This window comes from Zingiber officinale, chromosome 2B (genome assembly GCF_018446385.1).
Source record: "Zingiber officinale cultivar Zhangliang chromosome 2B, Zo_v1.1, whole genome shotgun sequence".
NCBI classification, from domain to species: Eukaryota; Viridiplantae; Streptophyta; class Magnoliopsida; order Zingiberales; family Zingiberaceae; genus Zingiber; species Zingiber officinale.
In genome coordinates this window covers 46,111,975-46,125,859 of record NC_055989.1, presented here as the reverse complement: position 1 = coordinate 46,125,859, position 13,885 = coordinate 46,111,975, and the positions used below count along the sequence as shown (strand labels likewise).

Sequence of the window (13,885 nt, the reverse complement as noted above, 5' to 3'; positions counted from 1 at the left end):
CGTGGGGCCCACAGAAGCTTTATTATTATTTTGAAGTATTAAAGTATAAATTTTAAACAAGTGAAATAAGCTTCATATAGGTTTAAAATTCAACAAGTTTAGTTTTCTTATATGTTGACATGTTGTTTAGATCTGCTTACATGTTTAGTATTTCAGTATGCTATGTTTCTTTTGCTATTAGATGAGTATGAGTAGAATTTTCCTTTAAATATTCAGTTTTCATATTTCTTTCAGCTTACATGCATATTCGAGTTTTTGTGAGTTAGATAGCGCTTACTAAGCAATTTTGCTTATAGATTGCATTTCCTCTTACTGCAGATAAAGGAAAGGAAAAACTATAGCAAAGGAATGCGACAAGGAGGTGTTCGATGATGTGTGATGCCAGGACTATGGGAGAGACTTGGGACGTATTAAGTTTCCTTGTTTGAGTGCATAAGAAACATTTGAGATTGTACTTTACATTCCATGTCATTCGAGATTGTACTTTATATTCCATGTCATTGAGATTATTCTTGTTTTAGATTGCATGCTAAAATGAGTTTAGTTTAGTAAGTAGGTACTTTTGTGTTTGCATTGAGATATAGTTCCATATGTTTCTGCTATTATGTGTTATATGTGCATGTCAGTATTGTATTGTATTTTAGTCCTGCTGTACTGCATATACTCTGTCGAAATTTTAAATTTTTTTGGAAAAAAGTTAAGTGCAGTTTGTTACACTAGTTAAGTAAGAGTTTATAATAGTTATGTAACGGACACCTTTAGAGAGTAGTGAGAAGGGTGGTCGTTACAGTTGGTATCAGAGCAGTTCCTATTCTCCAGCATCACACATCAGCACCAACCTTGTCGTCTTCAAGTAAGAAAGTACTTAAGTTTTTCTCTTGTGCTTTTCCTTATTATTTGCAGTATAGTGTATCTGCTCATATGTGTTTAAGTGAGAAAAAAATTCTTGTTTTATTTTTTTCTATGTTTTGATACATATGTCTAAGAAGAATAGAGACGATTTAGTTTTGTTTCTCTTTCCACATAATTAGATGTCAAGAAGAGGACGTTCCCGTGCCGCTCGTACTGAGGACCAAGCTCAGGAGAATGAAGAGCCCAGAATAGCTGAACCAAATCTCTCTGAAGTTGTTGCTCAACTCCAGAGACAAGTGGCGGAGCAGCAACAAGACAAGTGGCGGAGCAGCAACAAGTGATCGTCAATCTGATGGCGAATCAGCAGCCAGTCCCTCCCACTCCTTCAACTATCAATGTGGAGACTCCAGTGGTGACTGAGGTTCCACCAGCCGCCCTGGAAGTCCCCACAGCACCTAGAAGACAAGAAGCATACCTAATACAGTGGCTGAAGCTGAAGCCAGAGAGTTTCTCAGGCACGATTGAGCCCTGGGATGCTCAGGCTTGGTTCAAGACATTAGAGAGCACGATGGAGCTTCTTAACTGGCCAGAAGTCGAGAAGGTCAAGTGTGTCTCTTTCTGCCTATCTGGAGATGCTCGTATGTGGTGGGTGAGAGTTAAAAGCAAGAGAGCAGTCAATCAGATGAGCTGGGCTAACTTTGAGGCAGAGTTTTATGAAGAATTCTTCTGCCAGCGGATCACCAATAAGCACTATGAAGAGTTTATAGAATTCAGACAAGGTGACCTGTTAGTGGAAGAAGCAGTTAAAAGATTCAATAGGCTAGCTCGTCTCTGTCCAGAGCTAGTAAGTACGGAGAAGGAACGAGTCAGACTGATGCTCAGGATGCTGAGACCAGTGATAGCACTTAATGTGAGTAGTGGAACTCACCAGCCCCAGACTGGCGAAGAGCTGGTCAGCAGAGCATTAGTCGCTGAGCACTATCTAAATAACATCAAGGCACAACGAGCGCAACACAAGCCAGTCCAGATCGAAGACAAGATAGCAGGGAGTCAGAAACCTCAGGCAAATAAGCAGCACTGGAGGGCAAAGATAACAAGAGAAAGCAGTGGAACTCAGGAGGTAACCAGAAAGGAGGACCAATAAACAAGTAGACCAAGTTCCCTCTCTGTCTTAAATGTGGGAGAACCCATCCAGGAGCCTGTCTTTTGGGTAAGACGGGATGTTATTCATGTGGGCAGGAAGGACACATGGCTAAAGAATGCCCTAACAAGCTCAAAGCACCTCAACCACAGCCAATACAATATGGAGGCAAGCCTCAGTTACATTATATGTCTGTAACTCTAGAAGGACCTTAGCTCAGTCAAGGAAGGTTGGAAGCCCCACCAGTTCCAGCCAGTGTCAGAGTATTCTCCCTCACTAAAGAGGAAGCTGTTAGTGCCTCCACGGTCGTAACAGGTCAAGTAGTTATTTTTCAGCATTTAGCTACTGCACTATTTGATACTAAGGCAACCCATTATTTTGTATCAGTACCCTTTGCCAAAGAATTACAGGTACCTACAGAAAGCATGAACTCCAAGTTCCTGATGACCCTACCTTCTGGGGAAGTCATGGAATCCAACCAGTGGCTTCGGGCTGTACCAGTCAGAATTGTAGACCGAGAGCTATATGTTAATCTGGTAATCCTTGCCATGCAGGATTTTGATATCATTTTGGGTATGGATTTTCTCAGCAAGTACAGTGCTTCAGTGGACTACCGCAGAAGGAAAGTGATCTTTAGTCCAGAGGGTGAACCAACCTTTGAATTCACAGGAGTGCCAAGGAGGAGGACCCAGAAGCTTCTCTCTTCTCTGACAACTCACCAGATGTTAGCTAAAGGGTGTGCTGGTTTTCTTGCGTATATCGTGAGTACAGAAGAACAAGAAAGACCCAAGCAGGAGGAAGTTCGGATAGTCTGCGAGTATCCAGAGGTATTTCCAGAAGAGCTACCTGGACTACCTCCCAACAGAGAAGTGGAGTTTGGAATTGAATTGGTTCCTGGTACCGGTCCAATTTCAAAAGCTCCATACCGCATGTCTCTAGCAGAGCTGAAAGAGTTACAAGGCCAACTTCAGGAGCTGCTTGACAAAGGTTTCATCCGCCCTAGTCATTCACCATGGGGAGCTCCTGTGTTGTTTGTCAAGAAGAAGGATGGATCTATGCGGATGTGCATAGATTATAGGGCTCTGAATCAAGTGACAATCAAGAACAAGTACCCACTGCCCAGAATCAATGACTTATTTTATCAATTGAAAGGGGCAACAGTGTTCTCCAAGATAGACCTGCGCTCTGGGTACCATCAGTTGAAAGTGAAGGAAAGTGATATACCCAGAACAACTTTCAGGACCAGATACGGACACTATGAATTCGTAGTCATGCCTTTTGGGGTGACTAATGCACCTGTAGTCTTCATGGACCTGATGAACAGAGTGTTCATAGAATACCTTGACAAATTTGTCATCGTGTTCATCGACGACATTCTAGTCTATTCCAGAACCCCAGAGGAGCATGACACGCACTTGAGAATAGTCCTGCAGACCCTACAGCAGAAACAACTTTATGCCAAATTATCAAAGTGCGAATTCTGGTTAAATCAGGTGGCGTTTCTAGGTCACATTATTTCTAAAGAAGGCATCCAAGTGGATCCTGCTAAGATAGAGGCAGTCAATAATTGGCATAGGCCCAAGAACGTTAGAGAGATCAGAAGTTTCCTTGGTTTAGCTGGGTATTACAGAAAATTTGTGGAAGACTTTTCCAAGATAGCCTCTCCACTAACAGCCCTAACGAGGAAGGACAAGAAGTTTGAATGGTCAGACAAATGTGAGCAGAGTTTCCAAGAGCTAAATAAGAGACTGACCAGTGCTCTCATTCTGACAGTCCCAGAAAGTGACAAGAGTTTTGACATCTACAGTGATGCTTCCAAGATGGGCCTAGGAGTTGTACTCATGCAAGAAGGGAAAGTTATAGCTTATGCTTCCAGACAACTCAAAGACTACGAGAAGAACTACCCCACTCATGATCTTGAGCTGGCAGCTGTGGTCTTTGCACTGAAACTCTGGCGACACTACTTGTATAGAGTCTAGTGCAGAATCTTCACAGACCATCAGAGTTTAAAGTATTTCTTCACCCAGAAAGACTTAAACATGAGACAGCGCAGATGGCTAAAGTTGGTCAAAGACTATGACTGTGAAATTCTCTACCACCCAGGCAAAGCTAACAAAGTGGCAGATGCACTAAGCAGAAAGTCCAGTGCACTTCTTATGTCCTTGTCATCATTAGCCCTGCCACTGAAGAAGGAGTTGTCAGATTTCGGACTTGAAGTTATTTATGAGCAACACTCTACATTGACCTTAGAGTCTACCTTACTTGAGGATATACAGAGAAAGCAAAGTGAAGATACATATATCCAAAAGATTAAGTAAGGGGTACAAAAAGGGAAAAATTCAGAGTTTCGAGTATCAGACAGTGGAATTCTTTATCAGGGGAGCCGCCTTTGTATCCCCAATGATGAAGAATTGAGAAAGAAAATTTTAGAAGAAGCTCATAGTACACCTTACTCCATGCATCCTGGTTCCACCAAGATGTATCAGGATGTGAAACAGAGATTCTGGTGGTCTGGACTCAAAAGAGATGTTGCAAAGTATGTCAGTACCTGTCTGACATGCCAGAGAGTCAAAGCAGAACACCAGAGACCAGGAGGAATGTTACAACCTCTCCCAATACCAGAATGGAAGTGGGAAGACATATCCATGGACTTTATAACAGGTCTTCCAAGAACCACGAACGGATATGATGCAATATGGGTAATAGTGGATAGATTGACCAAGTCTACCTATTTTCTAGCCATCAAGGTGTCCCATTCTATAGAGCAGTTGGTACAGCTATATGTTAAGGAAGTGATCAGACTTCATGGAGTTCCAAAATCTATTGTTTCTTATAGAGATGGGCGCTTCACCTCTCACTTTTGGGAGTGTGTTCAGAATGCACTAGGCACCAAACTCAAGTTCAGCACAGCCTTCCATCCTCAGACTGATGGACAGACAGAGCGAGTAAATCATATTTTAGAAGATATGCTCAGAGCTTGTGCGCTAGATTTCAAGGGAAGTTGGTGCAAGTATCTGTGCTTAGCTGAGTTTGCCTACAACAATAGCTATCAGGCCACCATCAAGATGGCACCATATGAGGCATTGTATGGCAGGAAGTGCAGATCACCCATTTGCTGGCAAGAAGCAGGTGAAAGAAAAGAAATGGAAGTAGAGCTGGGCATTCAGACTGAGATGATAGATGAGACCACTCAGGCTATCCAGAAGATCAGACAGAGGATTGACACTGCCCAGAGTAGACAGAAGAGTTATGCTGACACACGCAGTAGGCCACTTGAGTTCCAAGTAGGGGATTCAGTTTTTCTCAAAGTCGCTCCTATGAAGGGAGTGATGAGATTTGGCAAGAAGAGCAAATTAAGTCCTCGCTATGTAGGACCTTACCTGATTACAGAGAGGATTGGGAAGGTAGCTTACAAGCTGGACTTACCTCAAGACATGTCAGCAATACATAATGTATTTAATGTCTCCATGCTAAAGAAGTGTCTCCACGACCCTAGCCAAGTGATTCAGCCACAGTCAGTGAAGATTCAGGAGGATCTTAGCTATGAGAGCAGACCTACACAGATAGTGGACAGAGAAATTAAGAGACTAAGAAACAAAGAGGTGCCACTAGTGAAGGTCATCTGGCAGAACCAGAAGCATGAGGAAGTCACTTGGGAGCGTGAGGGCAGCATGAGACAGAAATATCCAGAGTTATTCTAAGTTCGAGGACGAACTTTTTATAAGGTATGGGGAATTGTAACAACCCAAATTTCCTCATTTCGAGTTCTAATAGTGGTTAAAAATATTTAGAAATACCTTAGAAATATTCTAGAGATTTTAGAGTATTTTTATGTAATTTTTGGAGTTCGTTTGGTATTTTTACGAAAAGGAGGAAGTTTCAAAAAATAAATAGGTTCAGCCGAAGCTTGAACCCGCGACCTCTGGCCGAACCAAGTCTTAAGCGAATCCGGCTGACCAAGTGTCCAAGAGGACGATGCTAATCAGATAGGTAGCAAAATATATTTAAGGAATAGCATTGAATAAGAACCCTAGGTATAATAAGAGAGAACTTAAGTGATTTTCGGGCAAATCTTTCTCTCCCGATCGAAATCTTTCTCTCCTCTTCTCTTCCCGTGCGACGGCTCTTAGGCGACGACGAAGACAAACCTAGGGCACATCCCCGTCAGCCGGCGAGGGTGTTCTCCGAGGGATTTTTCACGTGGTGGTGATCCTCTCGTCGAGGAGAGGCTGTGGGCGCAAGGAGAGGTCGGAGATTTGAGCTATCCGAACCCTAGAAGTTCCTTTCTCCGGTTGTGAGTCCAAGAAACCATTGTAAGTTGCTACTCACCTGCAGTAGGATAGTTCCGAGGTTTATTCCTTATTCTTCTCCTTGTTCCCAAAGCTTTGCATGAAACCTTAGAGCTTGCTTGTAGGTGAATTGATAAGGAAATGTTGTCTCACAGCATGCCTCAAGAGTTGTACTTCCTTTTTATTTCACAGCACGCCCTCAAGAGTTGTATTTCGTTTGTTGCTGTTCTTTTTGTCAAGCCAGAACAGCCCTTATATTTAGCATACAATTTTGGATTCCTTGTTACTACCGTGAGCATGAAATAGTCTTCACCTATAGTAGCATGCAGATTTAGGTTCTTACCTTGCTACGATGCTGAGCATGAATGACGTATTGTTGGGGTTGCGACGTTGCAAACGGATAGTGTTATGAAAAGAGCATGAACAATTCCTTAAAGCTTGTTGTACGGATTTGGGTTTGTGCCATGCATTGGGTGTGAATAACCTTAATTTGGGAGTTCTGTTGGATTTTAATGGCTTTGATAAATCCTTCGGATAACAGTTGATCAACATGCTGTTATACCCCTTGTGTTATTAGATCTTTCATTATCAGTTTTTATATAAGCAGTTTTAGATTGGCATGTGGTTTAGCAGTTCAGTTTGTGTAGTAGATTTTGTTATACTTGCAGAATCTTGATTAGCATAATGTAGTGCAGATTTTTGTTAGTTATATATGCAGATTTCTATTTAAGCTTGAAGGCAGATTTTGTTAAAGCTTATAGTATGCAGAATTTTGTAGCATAATATGCAGAATTTTAATTAGCCTGGCATGCAGATTTTTTTTTAAGATAATATGCAGATTTATTTCTGTTTAAACTGCAGTTTTAGAACTTCTCAAGCACAGCAGTTTCAGTTATTAAAGCATTCAATTTTAGTTTGTTTAAGTATCCAATTTCAGTTTGTTTAAGCATTCAATCTTAGTATGTTTAAGTGTGCAATTTTAGTTATCTAAGCATTTCAAAGTTAGAATTTGTATGAGACATTGTTTTTAGAGGTATTAACAAGTATAAGAAAGATAAAGTATAAGAAAGAAAAAGGCCAAGGCCTTAAGTAGATCCCAAGGTCAAGACTTTAGGGATTTTGGCACACAAAGTGCTTATTAAAATGTCGAGGCATTATATATTAGAAGTAATAAAAGATAACAAGTATTTTATTTTTAAAAGGCTAGTACCCGACTTCCAAGGTTGTCGTTAAACAAATCTAGGTGACCAATTCCAAGGTCTTGGCCCTGGTAAGACCAAGGTCTTTACCCTCATAGGACTGGTGACTAGCTACCACAGTCCCTATTAAGGAGCGCGCATTGTTACTAAGCCTGGGGCCCAAGGAAGCTTTATTATTATTTTGAAGTATTAAAGTATAAATTTTAAACAAGTGAAATAAGCTTCACATAGGTTTAAAATTCAGCAAGTTTAGTTTTCTTATATGCTGACATGTTGTTTAGATCTGCTTACATGTTTAGTATTTCAGTATGCTATGTTTCTTTTGCTATTAGATGAGTATGAGTAGAATTTTCCTTTGAATATTCGGTTTTCAGATTTCTTTCAGCTTACATGCATATTCGAGTTTTTGTGAGTTAGATAGCGCTTACTAAGCAATTTTGCTTATAGATTGCATTTCCTCTTACTGCAGATAAAAGAAAGGAAAAGTTATAGCAAAGGAAGGTGACAAGGAGGTGTTCGATGATGTGTGATGCTAGGACTATGGGAGAGACTTGGGACGTATTAAGTTTCCGTGTTTGAGTGCATAAGAAACATTTGAGATTGTACTTTACATTCCATGTCATTCGAGATTGTACTTTATATTCCATGTCATTGAGATTATTCTTGTTTTAGATTGCATGCTAAAATGAGTTTAGTTTAGTAAGTAGGTACTTTTGTGTTTGCATTGAGATATAGTTCCATATGTTTCTGCTATTATGTGTTATATGTGCATGTCAGTATTGTATTGTATTTTAGTCCTGCTGTACTGCAATACTCTGCCGAAATTTTAAGTGTTTTTGAAAAAAAGTTAAGTACAGTTTGTTACACTAGTTAAGTAAGAGTTTATAGTAGTTATGTAACGGACACCTTTAGAGAGTAGTGAGAAGGGTGGTCGTTACAGATAGACCATATCGAGGCTATGATCCAAGGGGAGCTAGAAGAACAATAATAAAAATTAAATTAAATTAAAATCCAAATTAAATTAAATTAAAATCCAAATTAAATAAAATTAAATTAAAAATTCAAATTAAATAAAATCAAATTAAAACAATAAAAATTAAATTAAATTAAAATCCAAATTAAATCAAATTAAATTAAAATTCCATTCAAAGTAGAATTCAATTTGAAATTCAAATTAAATCAAAAATCCAAATTAAAATAAAATTCAGAAATTAAACCTTTAAAATCCAAGGGAAGGCTCCAGAATAGCTGACACCTCCAAACTTAATCCACCCAACAAGGGTAACCAAGAGTACACTACCCGGTAGGGTAATTAAGGTTAAATTAAAAAGGGTTAGGTTTAACTTGATTCACGGTACTGGTGAAGTATTGCATGATAGTACGTTGAGGAAGCTTAGTCATCGCATGTCTAGGAAGATATGGCTTCGACCTGGTGCATTTGGCTAAGTGGAACTGACTAAAGCTACCCTTTACGGATCCTAACCAGTGAGACCAAGGTTTTGCACTAAACTCAATGGGTAGGACTATTTGGAAAACCTCGAAGGCATGGTTACTTTAATGATGTCCTAGTGACTCACTATAGCCCAGAAGTTTATCCAAAAAATGTCTACTTGTTGAACCCAAAGCTAAACCTGAATCTAACACAAAGTTAAACCAAATCCTAAAATTGAACCTAACTCATCTCACAAAAATTATATGATTACCTGATTGAAAATTTAGATCGGGTGAGATGACAAAGAAATAAAAATTAAAAATTTGAAATTCAAATTCAAATTCGAAATTCGAATTAAAACTCGAAATTTGAAATTCAAATTCATAATTAAAATTAAATTAAAATTCAAAATTCGAAACTCAAATTCAAATTCGAATTAAAACTCGAAATTCAAAATTAAAATTCATAATTAAAATTCAAAATTCTAAATTTGTCAAGAATTTCAAAATTCAAAATTAAATTAAAATTGTGGCCTAAATTTATCAAGAATCAATCCCTAAGTCTAGTCAAGTCGTCATAAAATTGTGTTCCTTATGCTTCCGGTGATAGACACTTACTTGCCACACGCTTGGTTCATATATCTAAAACTACACAAGGTCTTAAAGGACTACTTGGAATCAAGAGAAACATAACATTTATTTCCCCAGTAACATAACTCGGTCTCAAAGGGGTAAATTGTTAGTTTCCACTCACGATAACTATTTTTTATCCCTTATTCAAATGATGATTTTTTATTTTTTATTTTTTGGTGCTTTATAAGGTGAAGCACTAATCACATATGCAAACATAAGTGCAAATGCAGGGATTTTGATTTTTTCCAAGTGAGTTGTCATGATCCAAGGTTATCCAGTAACCAAAATGTAATTAAGAGGTCACCTTAGAAATACAAGTACTAGTCCAATTCAATGAATCATGACTATTTTCAGAGTTATCAACAATTAAAACTAGGCAAAGTGTATAGAGGTCCTAAAACAAGGTAAATATTTAAACTCTTATAGTAAAAACATTTCTCACTTCATGCTATCATAGATAGAAAAAGATAGATCACTAAACATACTAACACCATAAGTAACACATAAACCACATAAAATCTAGAATAAACGTGCTAGTATTTTGCATTAAGAAACAAACAATCATGATGTGATGAGTGATGCAACTAACAAAATTTTATTATGCAAAAGAAATCAGCAAACTAAACCAAATGCATCTAATGCATCCCCCCAGACTTAAACTTTTCATTGTCCCAATGAAAACTAAAAACAATGTGGAGAAGATTTAAAGTAAGAGAAGTTACCAAATAATTTGTGTCAAATGCCCATGTCATTAACTTCTCCATCATGTAATTGCCCTCCTCCTAATCTTTAAATCCTATAAAAGAAGATTGACAACAAAAATTAAGTAGATGATATATGTTTATTATAAAGAAAGAAATGAAATTAGAAAGAACTAAAGACATGAATGAAAACAAAAAAAATGAACTTGGGTTGCCTCCCAAGAAGCGCTTGTTTAAGGTCATTCGTTCGACCACCTCATTAGATTCATCTAAATCTCACTCTTAGAGGAGTAAGATATTTTAGCACCCTCCTACCAAGGGCTCTTATTACGGAGAGAGCTTTTAATATTGGAGTTAAAAAAATGAAGTATCGCTCTCTCAATTTTCGTCTTTTTTGAAGTTTTTTTAGGTGGTCGAAGATGCTTCAGATTGAGCTTCCAAATATCGGCCTCATAGAAATCTGCACACTCAGAAGAAATACAAATCTCCCGCATACATGTTAAATAAGATAGAACCAAAACCATATTAAGATAAGCAGAATAAGAATAAAAACTGAATCACATTCAATAAAGTCAAATCTAGGTACCTCTATAAAATTTTCTAAAAGATCACAAGAAGTACTAACCTTACATTGCTGAGAGATGCATACAGGTTCTAAACATGTGGATGTGACTTCCTCTGAATCAAATGATGGTTCTGGCTCTGGCTCAAGTGTTGGTCCTACCAAAGGTGGTGATTCTTGAGACTCTGCCAACTCTGCATAAGTCCTTACACATTGGTCCACAACATGTTCAATATTTGCAACTCTCATAATCTCTAAGGGTTGTGTGGACAAAGGAGGTGATTCTTGAGATGTTGCTTCTACAACACAGCTCCCTACACTTCCTTCCATATCATCATCATTAATACATACATCAAAAAACAAGCCAACATCAATATCCTCAATAGGAGAATCAATTATAAGAGGATCAATAACTTCACTTGCAGTTTTAAGTTGATCTACCACATCACATTCTTCATCTGAAAATTCAATTTCATCATAACACCTTGTAAACTCAGATGGTAGATCTGAAAACTTGATATCCTCTACATTATCATCATAATCCTCATCCGAAGAGTCTTCATCTTCATATACATCCTAAAATCCGCACTCAACCATATTTGGATCACAAAACTTTTTAAAGTTTTTGTTTTCATTGACCTTCACTAGCCTTTGTGGAAAAGGAACATTTAATGAAGGTCTTGGAAAATATTGAACTTCTTTTTTCCCATATTCTCTTTGAGCTTGCGGAGGAGGTCTAACTTGCTTATCTAGTGTTGATGTCATTAATCGTTAAGGGAAGGGTACTTGTGGCCTTTGTGAACTTCTTGGAGTAATGGAACTGAGTTCTTGTGCTCTTCTATTGTTCTTCTCCTCAATTCTAAACAAATCCTTCTTCAAAAGTTCTTCATGATTCTTGCCACTTCTCAACTTATTATCATTATCATTTACACTAGATCATGTCTCTGTAGGAGGAAAGTCTTCTTTGAACCATTTTGAAACTATGCTACTAATCTTTTCCCCCCCAATGTTTGAACTCCTCATTCTATGACTTGTGAATTTCAACATTCTTGGGTGGTTGAACTGCATTTTGTTTGACAGACTCTCTTACATTTATGGCTTGCACTTCTTGAATTTTTTAGGGAGATTCCATCCAACTTTTGTTCAACCATTCATGGAGGTTCAATGCCACTTAATCAATTAACGTATATGCTTCATCTACACTCGTGTCCATAAAAGAACCTCCAGTTGATAAATCTAACAAACACTTATCTGAGAAAGAAATTCCCCTATAGAATATATACAGGGTCAGCCACTTTTCAAAATCATGATGAGGGCACTGTCTTTGTAGACTCTTGAATCTGTCCCATGCTTCAAATAATGATTCTCCATATGCCTGAGCAAAATTTGTGATGCAATTCCTCATATAAATTATTCTACTTGGAGGGAAAAAATGATCCAGAAATTGCTTCTCCAATTGTTTCCAACTTGTGATGCTTTGAGAACGGAGGGAATATAACCAAGTCCTTGCTTTATCCTTGATACTAAAAGGAAATGTCATCAATCGAACTACATCTGCTGACACTCCTTCATAATTCACCATATCACAAAGTTCTAGAAATATCTCAAGGTGCAGATAAGAACTTTCTGATACTTCTCCTCCAAATTTATGACCTTGTATCATGAAAATTAACTCTGGGTCTAGTTGAAAACTTTCCGCTTCAATATGAGGTTGCACAATGGGAGATAAAAATCTTGCAGAAATGGATGCAGAAAAATTTCTTAAGGGTCTGCTTGACATGTTAGTGCTCATGGATATCTAAGAAAAATTATGAGAAAGAACAAAAATGAAGAATTAAAGACAAGAATTAAAATGCTATATAAAAAGCAAGAAAGAAAATGCAAATTTTAAATTACAAGAAAGAAAGTGCATAATGAAAATAAGAAAGAAAATGCAAAAAGAAAAAGAAAAAGAAAAAAAAAAGAAAAAGAAAAAAAATGTCTAGAGTAACTGATATGCTAATCAACTAATGTTAATCAAAAACAGTCCCCGGTGTTGGTGCAACGTTAGGTCAAGGTTGACCTGGTTGACCCGACTCGAGTTGACGTGACTCGAGTTGTATTTTGATGTTTGACTTGGGAAGATTGTCGGTGCAACCTTAGGTCAAGGTTGACCTAGTTGTGTTGCATGTTGATGTTTGACACTCGTGAGAGAGTTCTATTCTTGATGTGGGACAAGAATAGATGTTTGGGAGATTATTGGTGCAACCGTAGGTCAAGGTTGACCTGGTTGACCTGATTCGGGAAAAGTCCAAGTATGAAGACTTGGCACGGAAAAGTCCAAGCAGGGAGCTTGGCACTGGAAAAGTCCAAGTATGGAGACTTGGCACTGGAAAAGTCCAAGCAGGGAGCTTGGCACGTGAAAAGTCCAAGTATGGAGACTTGGCACGGGGAAAGTCCAAACAGGGAGTTTGGCACGGGGAAAAGTCCTGGTGAGTGAAGCCAGGCAGTCGGGAAATCCTGGTGAGTGAATCCAGGTGAAAATCCTAGTGAGTGAAGCTAGGTGAAGGTGAAAGTCCTGGTGAGTGAAGCCAGGCATTCGGGAAAATCCTGGTGAGTGAAGCCAGGTGAAAATCCTAGTGAGTGAAGCTAGGTGAATGGGAAAGTCCTAACTGGGATGTTAGGCAGTGTGGAAAGTCCTGGTGAGTGAAGCCAGGCAGTGGGAAAGTCCTAGTGAGTGAAGCCAGGCAGTGAGAAAGTCCTAACTGGGATGTTAGGCAGTGTGGAAATCCTGGTGAGTGAAGCCAGGTGAAAGTCCTGGTGAGTGAAGCCAGGCAAGGGAAAATCCAGATGGATCAGGGATGATCGGACTTCTGGTGTTGGAAAGTCCAAGTAGGTCAAAGGGATTGACCGGACACTTGGCAGGGAGTTCTAGCAGGTCAAGGGAGTGACCAGATGCTAGGGATGAAGTACCAATAGGTCAAGGTTGACCGGATATTGGTTTGGAAGTCTTGGGACTTGGTTTGGGCAAAACCAAGCTCGGATCGGTCACCGCACCGATCCGGTGTCTATGTTTGCTCGATCGGTGCCGGTGACCG

General features: G+C 38.8%; 1 non-coding gene across 1 annotated transcript; it reads left to right on the top strand.

The window, feature by feature from the left end:
* Positions 1 to 12,109: 12,109 nt before the first annotated feature.
* On the top strand, positions 12,110 to 12,215 carry LOC122049795. Its single transcript, XR_006131052.1, has one exon. It is a non-coding gene; the product is annotated as a small nucleolar RNA R71 (small nucleolar RNA).
* Positions 12,216 to 13,885: the final 1,670 nt, after the last annotated feature.